Here is a 15,540-nt window from a genome sequence, read left to right as displayed (position 1 = left end):
GGCCAGGGTTGTTCCGGTTTTTGGTCACTAGATGCCCCCATTGTGCCTTTTGACCTTTTGTTTTCCCTTGATCCCCATTATTATTTGCACCTGTGCCTCGTTTCCCCTGATTGTATTTAAACCCTTTGTTTTCCTCTGTTCTTTGCTCTGTGTTTGTATGTTAGCACCCAGCCCTAGTACTCTGTGAACTCTTGTTGATCCCGGTGGACTCTCTTGTGGAATTCTGTTTTTTGTTCTTGTTTGTTTGTTTTTGAGTATCTTTTGAGGCTTTTTGTGCTTTACCTTCCACCTTGTGGATTTACCTTTTTTGTCTTGGAGGAATACCTTTGTTCTTGTGGAATTCCTTTTGAGGTTGTGGAGTTACATGTTTTCCTGAAGAACTTCACTTTTTACTTCATTAAATACACAGTCTCAAGTACTGCTGTGTCTGCCTCATTTTCTGGGTTCTGCCGACTATTCGTGGCTCAGTTGGTTAAGTGACTGTTTCTCACTCCGGAGACCCGGGTTCGTAACCGGGTCCTGACAAGGTTAATACACAACGAGAGAGTGAAACACAGAAACCTACAGACATGGCATTTACAGAGAGATTGAGCTCTAGAGCAAACTACTGACATGTTTTTTTTGGGTAGGAAACAGGAGGACGTGTGTCTTCTGATTGATGATTGGTGACTGATTGGGGAGTGATGATTTTCACCTGTGAGGGGAGAAGGAGAGAAAAGAAACACACACACAGGATACACACACAGGATACTTGTATCCGTAACACAGACCCTTTACTCAGTACTTTGTTGAAGCACCCTTGCCAGCAATTACTGCCTTGAATCGTCTTCGGTATGACACAAGCTTGGCACACGTGTTGTTGGGGAGTTTCTCCCACTGTGAAAGCGTGTTAATTCTCTGCTATGAGAAATAACTGGTGATTTGCGCTCACCTGAGGTAGTGTGGTGGCATCCTCTGGTGGCGTCAGAGAGCCATTTTTATCGAATTAACATGGCCCTTTTCCCCCTAGTTTCAAGGGGACAAAGAGTAGTGATATATATACTGGACAGAAATATAAATGTAACAGGTAAAGTGTTGGTTTCATGAGCTGAAATAAAAGATGCCAGAATTCTATACGCACAAAAAGCTTCTCAAATCTTCTGCACAAATTTGTTTACATCCCTGTTAGTGAGCATTTCTCCTTTGCCGAGATAATCCATAATCCAGGTGTGGTATATCAAGAAGCTGATTAAACAGCACAATCATTACACAGGTGCACCTTGTGCTAGGGACAATAAAAGGCCACTAAAATGTGCAGTTGTCACACAATACAATGCCACAGATGTCTCAAGTTTCGAGGGAGCGTGCAATTGGCATGCTGACTGCAGGAATATCCTTTAGAGCTGTTGCCAGAGAATTTAATGTTATTTTCTCTACCATAGTAGCACGTCCAACCAGCCTCAACCGTGAGCGGTTTGGATAGCTGAAGTGAGCACAGTGTATGAATGCTATAGCTGTGAGGCTAGTGTAGGCATTAGCTAGTTAGCAAGCACCTCGTTAGGCTAGGGTAAGTTTTAGCCAGCACAGTGCTAGGCAAAGGGTGCGTTGTTCGACTTTGGTTTAAAGTCTCCCATGACCGTAATGCCGTGAGGCTAAACTGGTCAGTCAAATCAAACGCATGAACGTAGGTTGAACTAAACGAGAGAATGGAACTTGCCATACTACTGTCTGGGCAGGTAGGCAACTCGTTTCTTAGTTATCTAGCCTTTCTTATGCAACTGTATGTGCACGTAGGAATGCTCGTGTGATTAGCAACACTATCGACAGGAGCAGAGGTCCTACATTTGGTAATGTTAACCTCATGGTTCCCCTGAGAACAGTTCAGTAGGAAGACAGCCATTTAGTTTTGTTGGGGAGACCTTCATGGGAGTGGTGATCTCTTCCACAAGGAAGAGGTGAGAATGACCAGAGGAGGGGGTAGTGGTGCCTTATAAGGAGGCGAAGAGCTCACCTCATTCGCTCACTCAACTGGTCTGCCTCCAACAGATGATGCGATTGGTTCTTCGAGCCGTCAGTGATATGCTGAGCAAATCCCGTAGTGAGACAATGATATGTGTATTTGAATTAGTACCCTGAGAAAGTAAAGCCATTCTAGAAAACCCAGAACCTTCTCACTTCCCACATGCGCCTTAACCTCTGGGGCTACTTTTGTAGGTTGTACATTAAACATTTCATGTGCTAAAGTCATGAAACCAGTGAGTCAAGTGAACAAAAATCTGTTTCTGGTATATTTTCTCCACTGTTTCGCAATGTGATTTAATGAGTCCCAAAAAAGCTTGACGTATTGCATCTGCTCTCAATGGAACACTTTAACTAGGTACTATTTGTCCAGACATATCATTGACAAGTCTACTTGAAAACCAAAAGTGTGGTACACACAGCAGATTAATAACTGACAAACATACATATGATTAGTTAGGACTTAGAGCTGCTCTGTGAAGTAAACCCCGAAACAACTGATCCAAGGTTAGTTGTGTTTCACATCGATACGGTTTGGCTTAAAAATTTAGGAAGGGAATACTGATCCTAAATCTCTGGTTAGAGGCCACACCAGGTCAGAGACAGAGCAGCACTGAATTTATGACCTGTGTGTGTGTGTGTGTGTGTGTGTGTGTGTGTGTGTGTGTGTGTGTGTGTGTGTGTTTGAGAGAGAAAGAGAGGAGTACAGCTGGCCCAGCCTACAGGGCCATAAACCCAGTGTGAATGACAGTTCATATAACAGGTCTTCGTCGCAAATGGCACCCTATTTCCAATGGGCTCTGGTCAAAGGTAGTGCCTTATATGGTGCCATTTGGGATGCAGACCAGGACCTCGCTGACTCGCACCTTTACAGTGTTTGACCCTCATGGTTAACAGAATAAGATCTGTGGAGGGTTAATTTATTTAGAAAAAGGGCTTATAAAGGTGTCTCACATTATATGAAAAATAATGCGGGGGCTGCTGGTGCAATAAAGTTGTCTGTGACCAGGAAACAGGAGAGAGAAAATAGATTTTCTTGTTTGGTCACACCAAGGAGATAATCAATGGCTGATTGTGTCATTCTGCCACCTACTGGACATTGGCCATTAGGGGAGAGTGGGAAACTATACAATCTGCATACCAGAGGCAGCCTTGTAATAATAACTCAAATTAATTAATAGTACACTAATTAAGGTTATTGACTCAGTCTGATTTTCTTGGCTGCTTCTGTAAGAGTTTATATTGGGCCTATCTTGGCCCTTTTTGTTTTTTTGGGGTTGATTAAGCTGTATTAAACTGTACTCAACTCACACTTCAAGTTCTATTTGGCTACAAGGACCTGCCATTTTTCACAGTGTTGGGGGTTCAATTGAGTTCTCTACCCTACTGTCTCTATCCTCCTGTAAAGGTGTTTTCACGTAATTGTTTGACCTTTTGTTGACTCCACCCTGATAAAGAGTGCTCTCTGTAAAGTTGTAGTCTGTAGAGTTATATTTTTCTTGTGGCCTGATGGAGATGGAACTCACCCGCGGCAAAGTGTTTGTCTTCTGTGATCTGTTCCACTCGGCCGAGCAGCGCATCAATGTTGAACTTGATCTGAGTCAGCTCTGATTTGATTGCCTGTAGCTCGTTGGATTTTTCCGCTGAGCTCACCGTAACAGACAACACCAGAATAGAGATATAAAGAGAGGGAAGGGGGACAGCAAAGAAGAGTCATTTAAGTTTGAGATCCACCCAGACATTCATTGCAGCATGGAACCGAATCAAGAGAAGACTGCTGTATATGGTAACAACACTGCAAAGCGCGATTGCTCAAAACAATAACATGTACTCGTCCCAACAAATGATATCCATTCATCTTAGAATTTACTGTTTAAAAGCAAATATAAAATTGTAGATGAAAAGAGATTGCTATGGATTCGTTCAAGTTCAACCGAGCCATTTTAGTTCAGAGCTTTGCTTAAAGACATCTTATTGGGTAAATTGTTGATATAAAGCGCCTGCAGGAACTTACACTTCTGCTTGATGCTGCTAGGGAGGAGTGATGTGCGTGCCAACAGCTTGGCGGGCAAATAGTTGACCTGACACACCAGGGGCATGGCCATGTGAGGCCACTTAACTGGCACTATGCGAGGCACTGGTGACACTCTGCCCCTGTACTCAAACAGCCTACAGAGGGAAAGAGAGAGGGTACACAGCCTTTGGTGGATGGATATTGATAATGTACATTTCTGTATTGAGTTATGACAGTACAGAGGTAATAGTCCTTCATTTAAAAAAAATAAGTTGTTTTGGGGGGTTCTAAATTGACATTGAATTGTTTTTAGATGGTTATACTTATAGATTTAAAATTCCTTTTAGGTATCCAAAAAATATTTGATAAAATATTGAATTTGGCCTTTACTACAGACCAGAGAAACACATGGAATAACACATTCATGAATGGCTAAAAAAGGCAGTCAGGGAAATGAAAAACAAGGTTTTGAAGTATTTGTCCTATATCTACGAGATATAAGAAAGTTTGGGAAATATAAATCTAGATTTTTTTGTATGTATTTAATCCCTTGCATGTATTTAATCCCTAGGCACAAAACTACCTTCATACTTCCATTATTTTTTAAAAACCGGTGCCGGTTACCTTCAGATGGGCTCCGTGACACTTGTGATGGTCATAAAGCCAAACAGAGAACACCTTCGTGTTTTGAGAAACTTCCCTTTCCACATTGGGGTCACATTAGTTTAGCTGAAATGGTTTGGATGGTACAAACAGAAGTTGGCACATTGACGGTACCGACTTCCCCTGACACTTGTGAAGTTCGTGATGCAAAATGGAGACCACCTTGGTGTTCATGAGAGTCTCCCCTTTCCATAATAGTTTTTTAGGTCAAACTGTTCGGACGCTACAAGCGTTTTCACAAGAAAGACTGATTTTCGGGATGTCTCATGGTATGACAAACACCGCTATAGCTCTGCCATCTTTCACCATAGATGCGGAAATGCAACAGCTCAAGTCATCTGACTTGAACGGGGATAAGGTGGATTGAGACGCATTCAATGCAAAAAAATATCTCTAGCTTGAACTGACGGATTTTGATGGGGATTTTTTTATTATGTTACCTAGATTTATGCACCAGTGCACCAATCGACTCGGGGGTGTTAAAAAGGTATTGACATGCCTGAAACATTGAAAGGGCCAACTGAGGTAAAGCACTACCTTCTTACACGTATCTACAGTACACCATATTGTATCTACAGTATCATGGACTGTGGGTGTTGAATGCATCTTATGGAGTTTGAGATAATTATATTTATTGCCTTTAAAGGGTATGTGTGTCCATTGTTCAGTAGAAAAAATAAACCTACCTTTGAAAAGGATTTAGAGGAAACTATTCTGCTTTCTCTAGTGTGTTGTGAATGAAATAAAGTAAGAGGCTGAGGCTATTGCCTCGGCTTCAAAGCGATATCTGCCGTCCAGACAGAGAGCAAGTTCGTTGGTTGCGTCAGCGGCTCCATGAAGACTAGGGGTTTTGAAGATCACTTGAAAGCAGAAGGGCGATTAAATTATTGGGTGTATCTCTCTGTAATATATTGATCCCAGTCAAAGGCAGCCTCTGACAGCCGTAACTCAGATTTGGACATCACAGAGAGGGTATAAATAAACTCCTCTGGATGGTTGAAATGTGTTCCTCATCTGGATATTATGTTCAGACATCTGCGAACACAGGCATCCAGTGGAGAGCACCAGCGGGGCTTCTATAGCCACTGAAACGGGGACGGCCAAGAGAGGAGGCGGACACTGCCAAAGTTTGCTCGGCACAGGCCATGTTGTGAAACAAAAGCTTGACTTAACAGCTGGGTGAGCGTTACTTATGGGAACAAGTTTAGACATCTTTCAGTAATGATGAGTTGAGAATAAAAGGCAACATCTTCCACGGCTCAGAAAAAAAGTCCCATGAAAGTAAATATATAGTTTATAGTCTTTGATCAATGACATTAATGGTTTGCACCCTCACAAAATACATTAATTGTGTCTGTATGACTGCATTATAATGCCATCACTGACTGATTTTTTTGGAGATTGCAAAACGATTAATGTCACTGATGAAAGAATATGATCTCTTTATTTACTGTACTGTGAATGTTTGCCATTGCAAAATCATTCTCTCTTTCTCATTGCTGGATGATGTGCAATGTAGAGTTACACCGAAAGTGAATTTACAGGCGTAATCCACTGACCTGTCATAGAATTCATCTTTGTAGTAGTCATTATCAAAGTCATAGCCACTGAAAGAAACCAAAAAATATCTAGACAACATTATAATGTTCTGGATTGACATTGAGCATCAATAGTCTCCTCAGTTCCCAAATTCCTCTCCCTCATGTGCACTGACCTCAGAAAAAAAGCCAGGTCAAAGCAGTACAGCAAAATCCCACTATCAAGTTCTGTCAGATCGTTGTAGAAGAAGGATAGGAAATGAGTAAAGGAATTATCAGCAACTATTGAGACTTGAGATTGACCACTTATTCCTGCCCCCTCCTTTCCATGAAGCCTTAATAGTCCAAATGTGTATTCGTACGTACAGCAGTGTTCTAGAATATTGAACCGTTGGCTTTCATACTTTTCAAATTCTCAGCGCAGCTCAAGCAATTTCTTCAACTGTCAACACATTCAAATGAATAGAGCTGCATTGGTTGGGAATTGCGGGGAGGTATACAGAGCCACATAGCTATGTCACAACAGAATGCCGGACTATTGCGGCTCTGAGTCTGTGCACATGATTTACGCTTTACACCTTATAGAGTACACTCAGAAAAAAAGGTGCGATCTAGAACCCAAAAGGGTTCTTCAACTGTCCAAATTTGAGATCCCTTTGAAGAACACTTGTTGGTTCTGTTTTGGGTTTGTGTAGAACACTTTCCACAGAGGGTTCTACATGGAACCCCAAATGGTTCTGCATGGAACCAAAAAGGGTTCTCCTATGTACCTGTAGAGACCAGCGGCAGACCTCTTCCGTCCTCTGGGTCTGTTGGGCTTGGGCTCCCCTGCCATGTTGATGTCTGAGGTAGAACAAAGAATTTTTACAGAGAAATTGAGAGAAATTGGCTAAAAAGGAGAAAGTGTCACAAGTTTTATCTATATCAACCTTGCCCTCTGGGTCTGTTGGGCTTGGGCTCCCCCGCCATGTTGATGTCTGAGGTAGAACAAAGAATGTTACAGAGAAATTGAGAGAAATTGACTAAAAATGGGAAAGTGTCACAAGTTTCATCTATATCAACCTTGCCCTCTGGGTCTGTTGGGCTTGGGCTCCCCCGCCATGTTGATGTCTGAGGAGGAGTGGAGAAAGGGGGTGTTACAGAGAAATAGAGAGAGATGCTTTTTAAAAAATCAATCTCTCAATAATCTAACGCTCACTTCACTTAAAATATACGGTGCATTTGGAAAGTATTCAGACCTCTTGAATTTTGTGACATTACAGCCTTATTCTAAAACGTTATTAAATACCCCATCATGACAAAGCAGAAACAGGTTAACTAATTTTAGCACATTTATAAAAAAATACTGAAATATTACAATTACGTAAATATTCAGACAGGGCAAGGAAACCCATATTTAGAAACCCATTTTTAGTTAGTAAAATATGGGTTTCCTTACCCTGTAAGCAGTTTATGGACAACATAAGACAAAGCAGTGGTTTTGTTTACCTGAACACGATCTCCAAATGCTTATTTTTTTTAGCATTTGTGGAACAAATCCAATACAAGCCCTGATATTAGCTTTTGGAGACAGTTGTCAGATAAACAAACTCAAAGCATTGATTGCTGTCATACCTTGTCCATAGACTGCTTACAGAAACCAATATGTCATTTTGTAATTTGGGTGATCTTTAATATTCCATCAAACATAGACAATATGAGAAGGATATGAGGTTTCCGTTACAGGTGTTACTGCTGCAGTATTATGTCTGACATTCGGGGGTCAGGTAAAGGTGAATCAACATAAAGGGCCCAATGGAAACACACCACATAACAAGAATATCTGGACCACACCCTTTGATCGCTGCATTGAACCTAGCCATAACACAAAAGGGAGCCCATGGGGGAGGGGAAGCTGATTCTAGATCTGTCCAGTACCAAGCCACGACAGGGCAAAATGAAAGCCTGACAACAACGCTAATGTTTGTGCAGACCTACCATCTCCACCAGAGGGAGGTGTGAAACCATGATACGCCTCTCTCTGCCCCTCTGCCTTCTGAAATTATTCTCTTTTTCCACATTTTGTTACAGCCTGAATTTAAAATACGTTACATTTAGATGTGTCACTGGCTCACACATAATACCCCATAATGTCAGAAGTGGAATTATGTTTGTAGACATACATAGAAACATTTTTACAAATGAATTCAAAATGAAAAGCTGAAATGTCTTTAAGCGAACAAGTATTCAACCCCTTTGTTATGGCAAGCCTAAATAAGTTCAGGAGTAAAAAAATATATGCTTAACAAAGCCACAGGAGTTGCATGGCCTCTGTGTGCAATAGTGTTTTAACGTGATTTTTTAATGACTACCTCAGCTGTTCTCGACATATACAATTATCTGTCAGTCAAGCAATGAAGATCACACACAGATTCAACCACAAAGACCAGGGAGGTTTTCCAATGCCTCGCAAAGGGCACCTACTGGTAGATGGGTAAAAATGAACTATCCCTTTGAGCACAGTGAAGTTATTAATTACACTTTAGATGGTGTATCCGTACCCCCAGTCACTTCAAATACAGTGTGTTCGGAAAGTATTCAGACCTCTTGAATTTTGTGACGTTACAGCCTTATTCTAAAAAAGGGATTAAATACCCCATCATGACAAAGCAAAAACAGGTTAAGAAATATTAGCACATTCATAAAAAGACTGAAATATTACATTTACATACAGTGCCTTGCGAAAGTATTCGGCCCCCTTGAACTTTGCGACCTTTTGCCACATTTCAGGCTTCAAACATAAAGGTATAAAACTGTATTTTTTTGTGAAGAATCAACAACAAGTGGGACACAATCATGAAGTGGAACGACATTTATTGGATATTTCAAACTTTTTTAACAAATCAAAAAATGAAAAATTGGGCGTGCAAAATTATTCAGCCCCCTTTAAGTTAATACTTTGTAGCGCCACCTTTTGCAGTGATTACAGCTGTAAGTCGCTTGGGGTATGTCTCTATCAGTTTTGCACATCGAGAGACTGAAATTTTTTCCCATTCCTCCTTGCAAAACAGCTCGAGCTCAGTGAGGTTGGATGGAGAGCATTTGTGAACAGCAGTTTTCAGTTCTTTCCACAGATTCTCGATTGGATTCAGGTCTGGACTTTGACTTGGCCATTCTAACACCTGGATATGTTTATTTTTGAACCATTCCATTGTAGATTTTGCTTTATGTTTTGGATCATTGTCTTGTTGGAAGACAAATCTCCGTCCCAGTCTCAGGTCTTTTTTCCATCAGGTTTTCTTCCAGAATGGTCCTGTATTTGGCTCCATCCATCTTCCCATCAATTTTAACCATCTTCCCTGTCCCCGCTGAAGAAAAGCAGGCCCAAACCATGATGCTGCCACCACCATGTTTGACAGTGGGGATGGTGTGTTCAGGGTGTTGCTTTTACGCCAAACATAACATTTTGCATTGTTGCCAAAAAGTTCAATTTTGGTTTCATCTGACCAGAGCACCTTCTTCCACATGTTTGGTGTGTCTCCCAGGTGGCTTGTGGCAAACTTTAAACAACACTTTTTATGGATATCTTTAAGAAATGGCTTTTTTCTTGCCACTCTTCCATAAAGGCCAGATTTGTGCAATATATGACTGATTGTTGTCCTATGGACAGAGTCTCCCACCTCAGCTGTAGATCTCTGCAGTTCATCCAGAGTGATCATGGGCCTCTTGGCTGCATCTCTGATCAGTCTTCTCCTTGTATGAGCTGAAAGTTTAGAGGGACGGCCAGTTCTTGGTAGATTTGCAGTGGTCTGATACTCCTTCCATTTCAATATTCTCGCTTGCACAGTGCTCCTTGGGATGTTTAAAGCTTGGTAAATCTTTTTGTATCCAAATCCGGCTTTAAACTTCTTCACAACAATATCTCGGACCTGCCTGGTGTGTTCCTTGTTCTTCATGAGACTTCTGAGACTATCACAGTGCATGTGCATTTATACGGAGACTTGATTACACACATGTGGATTGTATTTATCATCATTAGTCATTTAGGTCAACATTGGATCATTCAGAGATCCTCACTGAACTTCTGGAGAGAGTTTTCTGCACTGAAAACTAAAGGGTCTGAATAATTTTGCACGCCCAATTTTTCAGTTTTTGATTTGTTAAAAAAGTTTGAAATATCCAATAAATGTTGTTCCACTTCATGATTGTGTCCCACTTGTTTTTGATTCTTCACAAAAAAATACAGTTTTATATCTTTATGTTTGAAGCCTGAAATGTGGCAAAAGGTCGCAAAGTTCAAGGGGGCCGAATACTTTCGCAAGGCACTGTACATATTCAGACTCTTTACTCAGTACTTTGAAGAAGCACTTTGGCAGCGATTACAGCCTCGAGTCTTCTTTGATATGACGCTACAAGCTTGGCACACCTGTATATGGGGAATTTCTCCCATTCTCCTCCGCAGATGCTCCCAAGCTCTATAAGGTTGTGTAACCGATGTGAAATTGCCAGCTAGTTAGCGGGGTGCGCGCTAATAGTGTTTCAATCGGTGACGTCACTCGCTCTGAGACCTTGAAGTAGTTGTGCCCCTTGCTCCAATCTGTAAGTCGCTCTGGATAAGAGCGTCTGCTAAATGACTTAAATGTAATGTAAATGCTCTGCAAGGGCCGCGGCTTTTGTGGAGCGATGGGTAACGATGCTTCGTGGGAGGTAGTTGTTGATGTGTGCATAGGGTCCCTGGTTTGAGCCCAGGTTGTGGCGAGGAGAAGGACGGAAGCTACACTGTTACAGTTGGATGGGGAGCGTTGCTGCACAGCCATTTTTAGGTCTCTGCAGAGATGTTGGATCGGGTTCTAGTCTGGCCTCTGGCTGGGCCACACAAGGACATTCAGAGACCTGTCCCGAAGCCGCTCCTGCTTTGTCTAGGCTGTGTGCTTAGGGTCGTTGTCTTGTCGGAAGGTGAACCTTTATCACAATCTGAGGTCCAGAGCGCTCTGGAACAGGTTTTCATCAAGGATCTATGTGTACTTCGCTCCGTTCATCTTTTCCTCAATCCTGATTAGTCTCCCAGTCCCTGCTGCTGAAAAACATCCCCAGAGTATGATGCTGCCACCACCATGTTTCACCGTTGGGATGCTGCCAGGTTTCCTCAAGACATGTCGCTTGGCATTCAGGCCAAAGAGTTCAATCTTGGTTTCATCAGACCAGAGAATCTTGATTCACATGGTCTGAGAGTCTTTAGGTCCCTTTTGGCAAACTCCAAGCAGGTTGTTTTATGCCTTTTACTGAGGAGCGGCTTTTGTCTGGCCACTCCACCATAAAGGCCTGATTGGTGGAGTGCTGCAGAGATAGTTGTCCTTCTGGAAGGTTCTCCCATCTCCATTGGTTACCTCCCTGACCAAGGCCCTTCTCCCCTGATTGCTCAGTTTGGCCGACCGGTCAGCTCTAGGAAGAGTCTTGGTGGTTCCAACCTTCTTCCATTTAAGAATGATGGAGGCCACTGTGTTCTTGGGGACCTTCAATCCTGCAGAAATGTTTTGGTGCCCTTCCCCAGATCTGTTTTGGTGCCCTTTTCCCACAATTCCTCCAACCTCAATGGCTTGGTTTTTGGTCTGACATGTGCTGTCAACTGTGGGACCTTATATAGAAAGGTGTGCCTTTCCAAATCATGTCCAATCAATTGAATTTATAACAGGTGTACTCCAATCAACTTGTAGAAACATCTCAAGGATGATCAATGGAAACATGATGCACCTGAGCTCAATTTTGAGTCTCATAGCAAAGGATCTGAATACTTATGTAAATAAGGTATCTGTTTTTATATATAAATACATCTGCAAACATTTCTAAAAACCTGTTTTTGCAGTATTGGGTATTGTGTGTAGATTGATGAGGAAAAAATATAATTGAATCAATTTTAGAATAAGGCTGTAACGAAATGTGGAAAAAGTCAAAGGTGTCTGAATACTTTCCAAATGCACTGTACAGGCATCTCTCCTAACTCAGTTTGCCGGAGAGGAAGGAAACTGCTCAGGGATTTCACCATGAGACCAATGGTGACTTTAAAACAGTTTAATGGGATGGATCAACAACATTGTAGTACTCACAATTACTAACCAAATGACAGTGAAAAAAGGAAGCCTGTAGAGAATTTAAAAAAAATGTATATATATATATATCCTGTTTGCAATAAGACACTAAAGTAAAACTGCCAAAAAGGTTGCAAAGAATTTAACTTTACGTCCTGAATAAAAAAGTGTTATGTTCGGGGCAAAGCCAACACATCACCTAGCACCACTCTGCCTATTTCGAATCCATTTACATTTACATTTACAGAATCCAACACATCACCTACTGTAGTACCACTGTTCATATTTTGAATCATGTTTGTGGCTGCATCATGTTATGGATATGCTTGTCATCGGCAAGGACTACAGAGGTTATTTGGATTTTTTAAAAATGGAATAGAGCTAAGCACAGGCAAAATCCTAGGGGGAAACCTGGTTCAGTCTGCTTTCCACCACTGGGAGACAAATTCACCTTTCAGCAGGACAATAACCTAAAACACAAAGCCAAAAATACACTGGAGTTGCTTACCAAGATGACATTGAATGTTCCTGAGTGGACTAGTTACAGTTTGAATTAAAATTGTCTTAAACATCTATGGCAAGATTTGGCTATCGAACAATGATCAACAACCAACTTGACAGAGCTTGAATAATATTTTTCATAATAATGTGTAAACAAAGCTCTTAGAGAGACTTACCCAGAAGGACTCACAGCTGTAATCGTTGTTTAAAGGTCATTAACATGTATACATATGTTAATACTTATTCGTGTAAATGAGCCATTTCTGAATTTCCTTTTCAATAAATATGCAAATATTTTTTTGTACGTGTTCACTTTGTCATTTTGGGGTATTGTGTGTAGATCATGCGTGAGAAACAAAATGTACTTAATACATTTTAAATTCAGGCTGTAACAACAACATGTGGAATAAGTCAGAGATATCAATACCTTCTGAAGGCACTGTAGCTAATGCTAGCATCAGTGCTCTAAGTCTTAGCTGTCACTGCCTCTGGAGCCTATGGATACTGTCACCTCCAGTTTGAGCACCAGGCCTCCTGTTTGTGTTCTCTGGGCACGCCCACTGTGGGGGCTTAGGGCTGAGGCAGTCAGGAGTACGCTAGGGCATCGCTCCACACTGAAAGCCTATTAACTTGAGCATGATGTGAAAGAGCTGTGTGTATTTTCCCCCCTGTTTAAATAAAGGTGTGTGTTTATGTGTGAGCGTGTGTTTATGAGTAGGTGTGTGCCTACTCATATGTATGCACAAATGTATGGAGTAAAAAGTATATATATTTTTTTTAGGAATGTAGCGAAGTTAAAGTTTTCAAAAATATAAATAGTAAAGTACAGATACCCCCCCAAAAACAACTTAAGTAGTACTTTAAATTATTTTTACACCACTGGAGGCACATTATGCAAGACCAAAATAAAACAGGGCCAACCCGTTTAGTCATGGCTGCTGCATTCTACATGGGGTACATACTGTATCATAAGGTCAAGAGTGGTTACTTGATTGATCTCCGCATGTGTGGTTCCCACCGTGAAGCATGGAGGAGGTGGTGTGATGGTGCTTTGCAGGTGACACTGTCGGCACACTTAACCAGCATGGCTAGCACAGCATTCGGCAGCGATACACCATCCCATCTGGTTTGCGCTTAGTGGGACTATCATTTGTTTTTCAATAGGACAATGACCCAAAACACACCTCCATGCTGTGTAAGGGCTATTTGACCAAGGAGAGTGATTAAGTGCTGCATCGGATGACCTGCCTTCCACAATCACCCGACCCCAACACAATTGAGATGGTTTGGGATGTGTGGGATATGTGGGAACTCCTTCAAGACTGTTGGAAAAGCATTCCTCATGAAGCTGGTTGAGAGAATACCAAGAGTGTGCAAAGCTGTCAAAGGCAGTGGATACTTTCAAGATTTGTTTGACAAATCTAAATATTTTGGTTACATGATTCCATGTGTTATTTCATAGTTTTGATGTCTTCACTATTATTCTACAAAAAAAATAAAGGAAAACCCTTGAATGATTAGGTGTGTCCAAACTTTTGACTGGTACTGTATGTCAAAAGCTGAGTTCCACGGCATTTGTTGTGTATGTTAGATGGTGCCAATCTTTCCCATTCATGTGCAATTAAGACCTGCAGATTTCTAAATAACAGATGCCGTGAAATGTGTTCTAATCGACTGAAAACTTCCGACGAACTTTGATTTTAAGGTAAACTATTTTATTCATTATCCCTCGACAGTGTCTGTTGACATATGCTGATCTGTTATTATCATGACATTATCATCATCATTACACTGAAATGTAATGGTAACACTTGCTACAGCTGAAACAAAAACATTGGCCCTAGTATTCACTATTGAGATGAACGACAGAAGAACCCAAATAGGATTCACCCAGAGTCTGTCCCGCCAACACTCATCCATTCTCCCCCATAACAGACCCACGGGCATGCCTGTCACTGGCATACTGGACACAGAGCAGCCCAGCACCTCGGCCATATTTCAAGAAAATACTCTCCACATCCGACCTCTTCACCACGGCTGTGTTGAGGTTACCGATGAACACGCATGAGTTGATGGACTTGGGGGTCATTCTTGTTGGTGACATTGCTGGTGTGAACCTTCAGAGACATCTTGGTTATGAACCTCAAAATATAACCTCAAAATTTCTGCGAGGAGGGGGGGAAAAGCATGATAAACATACATTTTGTAAGTTCCTTTTCTTGGGATGATTACCCACTAGGCACACCATGTCATTTCAACGTAGACAATTGGGTAATATTTGGGTGAGCAGTTGATCAATGAGATTACAACCTACAGGTAACTGCCAAAATAAAGGAAACACTTTATTAAATGTAAATGAGGACTACAAAGTATATTGAAAACAGGTGAGATTACAGGTGTGATTCCTTAGTTAATTAAACAATTAACATCCCATCATGCTTAGGGTCATGTAGAAAAATGCCCAGCTGCCTATTACTTTGGCTCCCATGGCTATTCCATAATTTGGGAAGAGATACCAGTTACTTTGAAAGAGAGGTCTCAAAGGACCATAGGGGGTTTAATATATAGTGAGTTCCGAAAGTATTGGGTCGGTGACACGTGCATCTGTAACTTTCTAAGTCATCATTATTCACGATTCAATTAGGATTATCCGTATTCATGGTAGCATCCATATTAATGTAGAAGTGTTTAGAAACATATTCTATCCATATTTACAATAAAAGTTACTCTAAAATAACACAATACATTATTTACCATAAAC

The 15,540-nt window shown here is 41.3% G+C and overlaps 1 pseudogene; it reads right to left on the bottom strand.

The window, feature by feature from the left end:
- Window positions 1-889: 889 nt before the first annotated feature.
- LOC118369954 (RNA-binding protein Raly-like) lies at window positions 890-14,908 on the bottom strand (annotated as a pseudogene).
- Between the last annotated feature and the right edge of the window lie 632 nt (window positions 14,909-15,540).

This window comes from Oncorhynchus keta, chromosome 37 (genome assembly GCF_023373465.1).
Source record: "Oncorhynchus keta strain PuntledgeMale-10-30-2019 chromosome 37, Oket_V2, whole genome shotgun sequence".
NCBI classification, from domain to species: Eukaryota; Metazoa; Chordata; class Actinopteri; order Salmoniformes; family Salmonidae; genus Oncorhynchus; species Oncorhynchus keta.
This window is presented reverse-complemented; position numbering and strand designations above follow the sequence as displayed.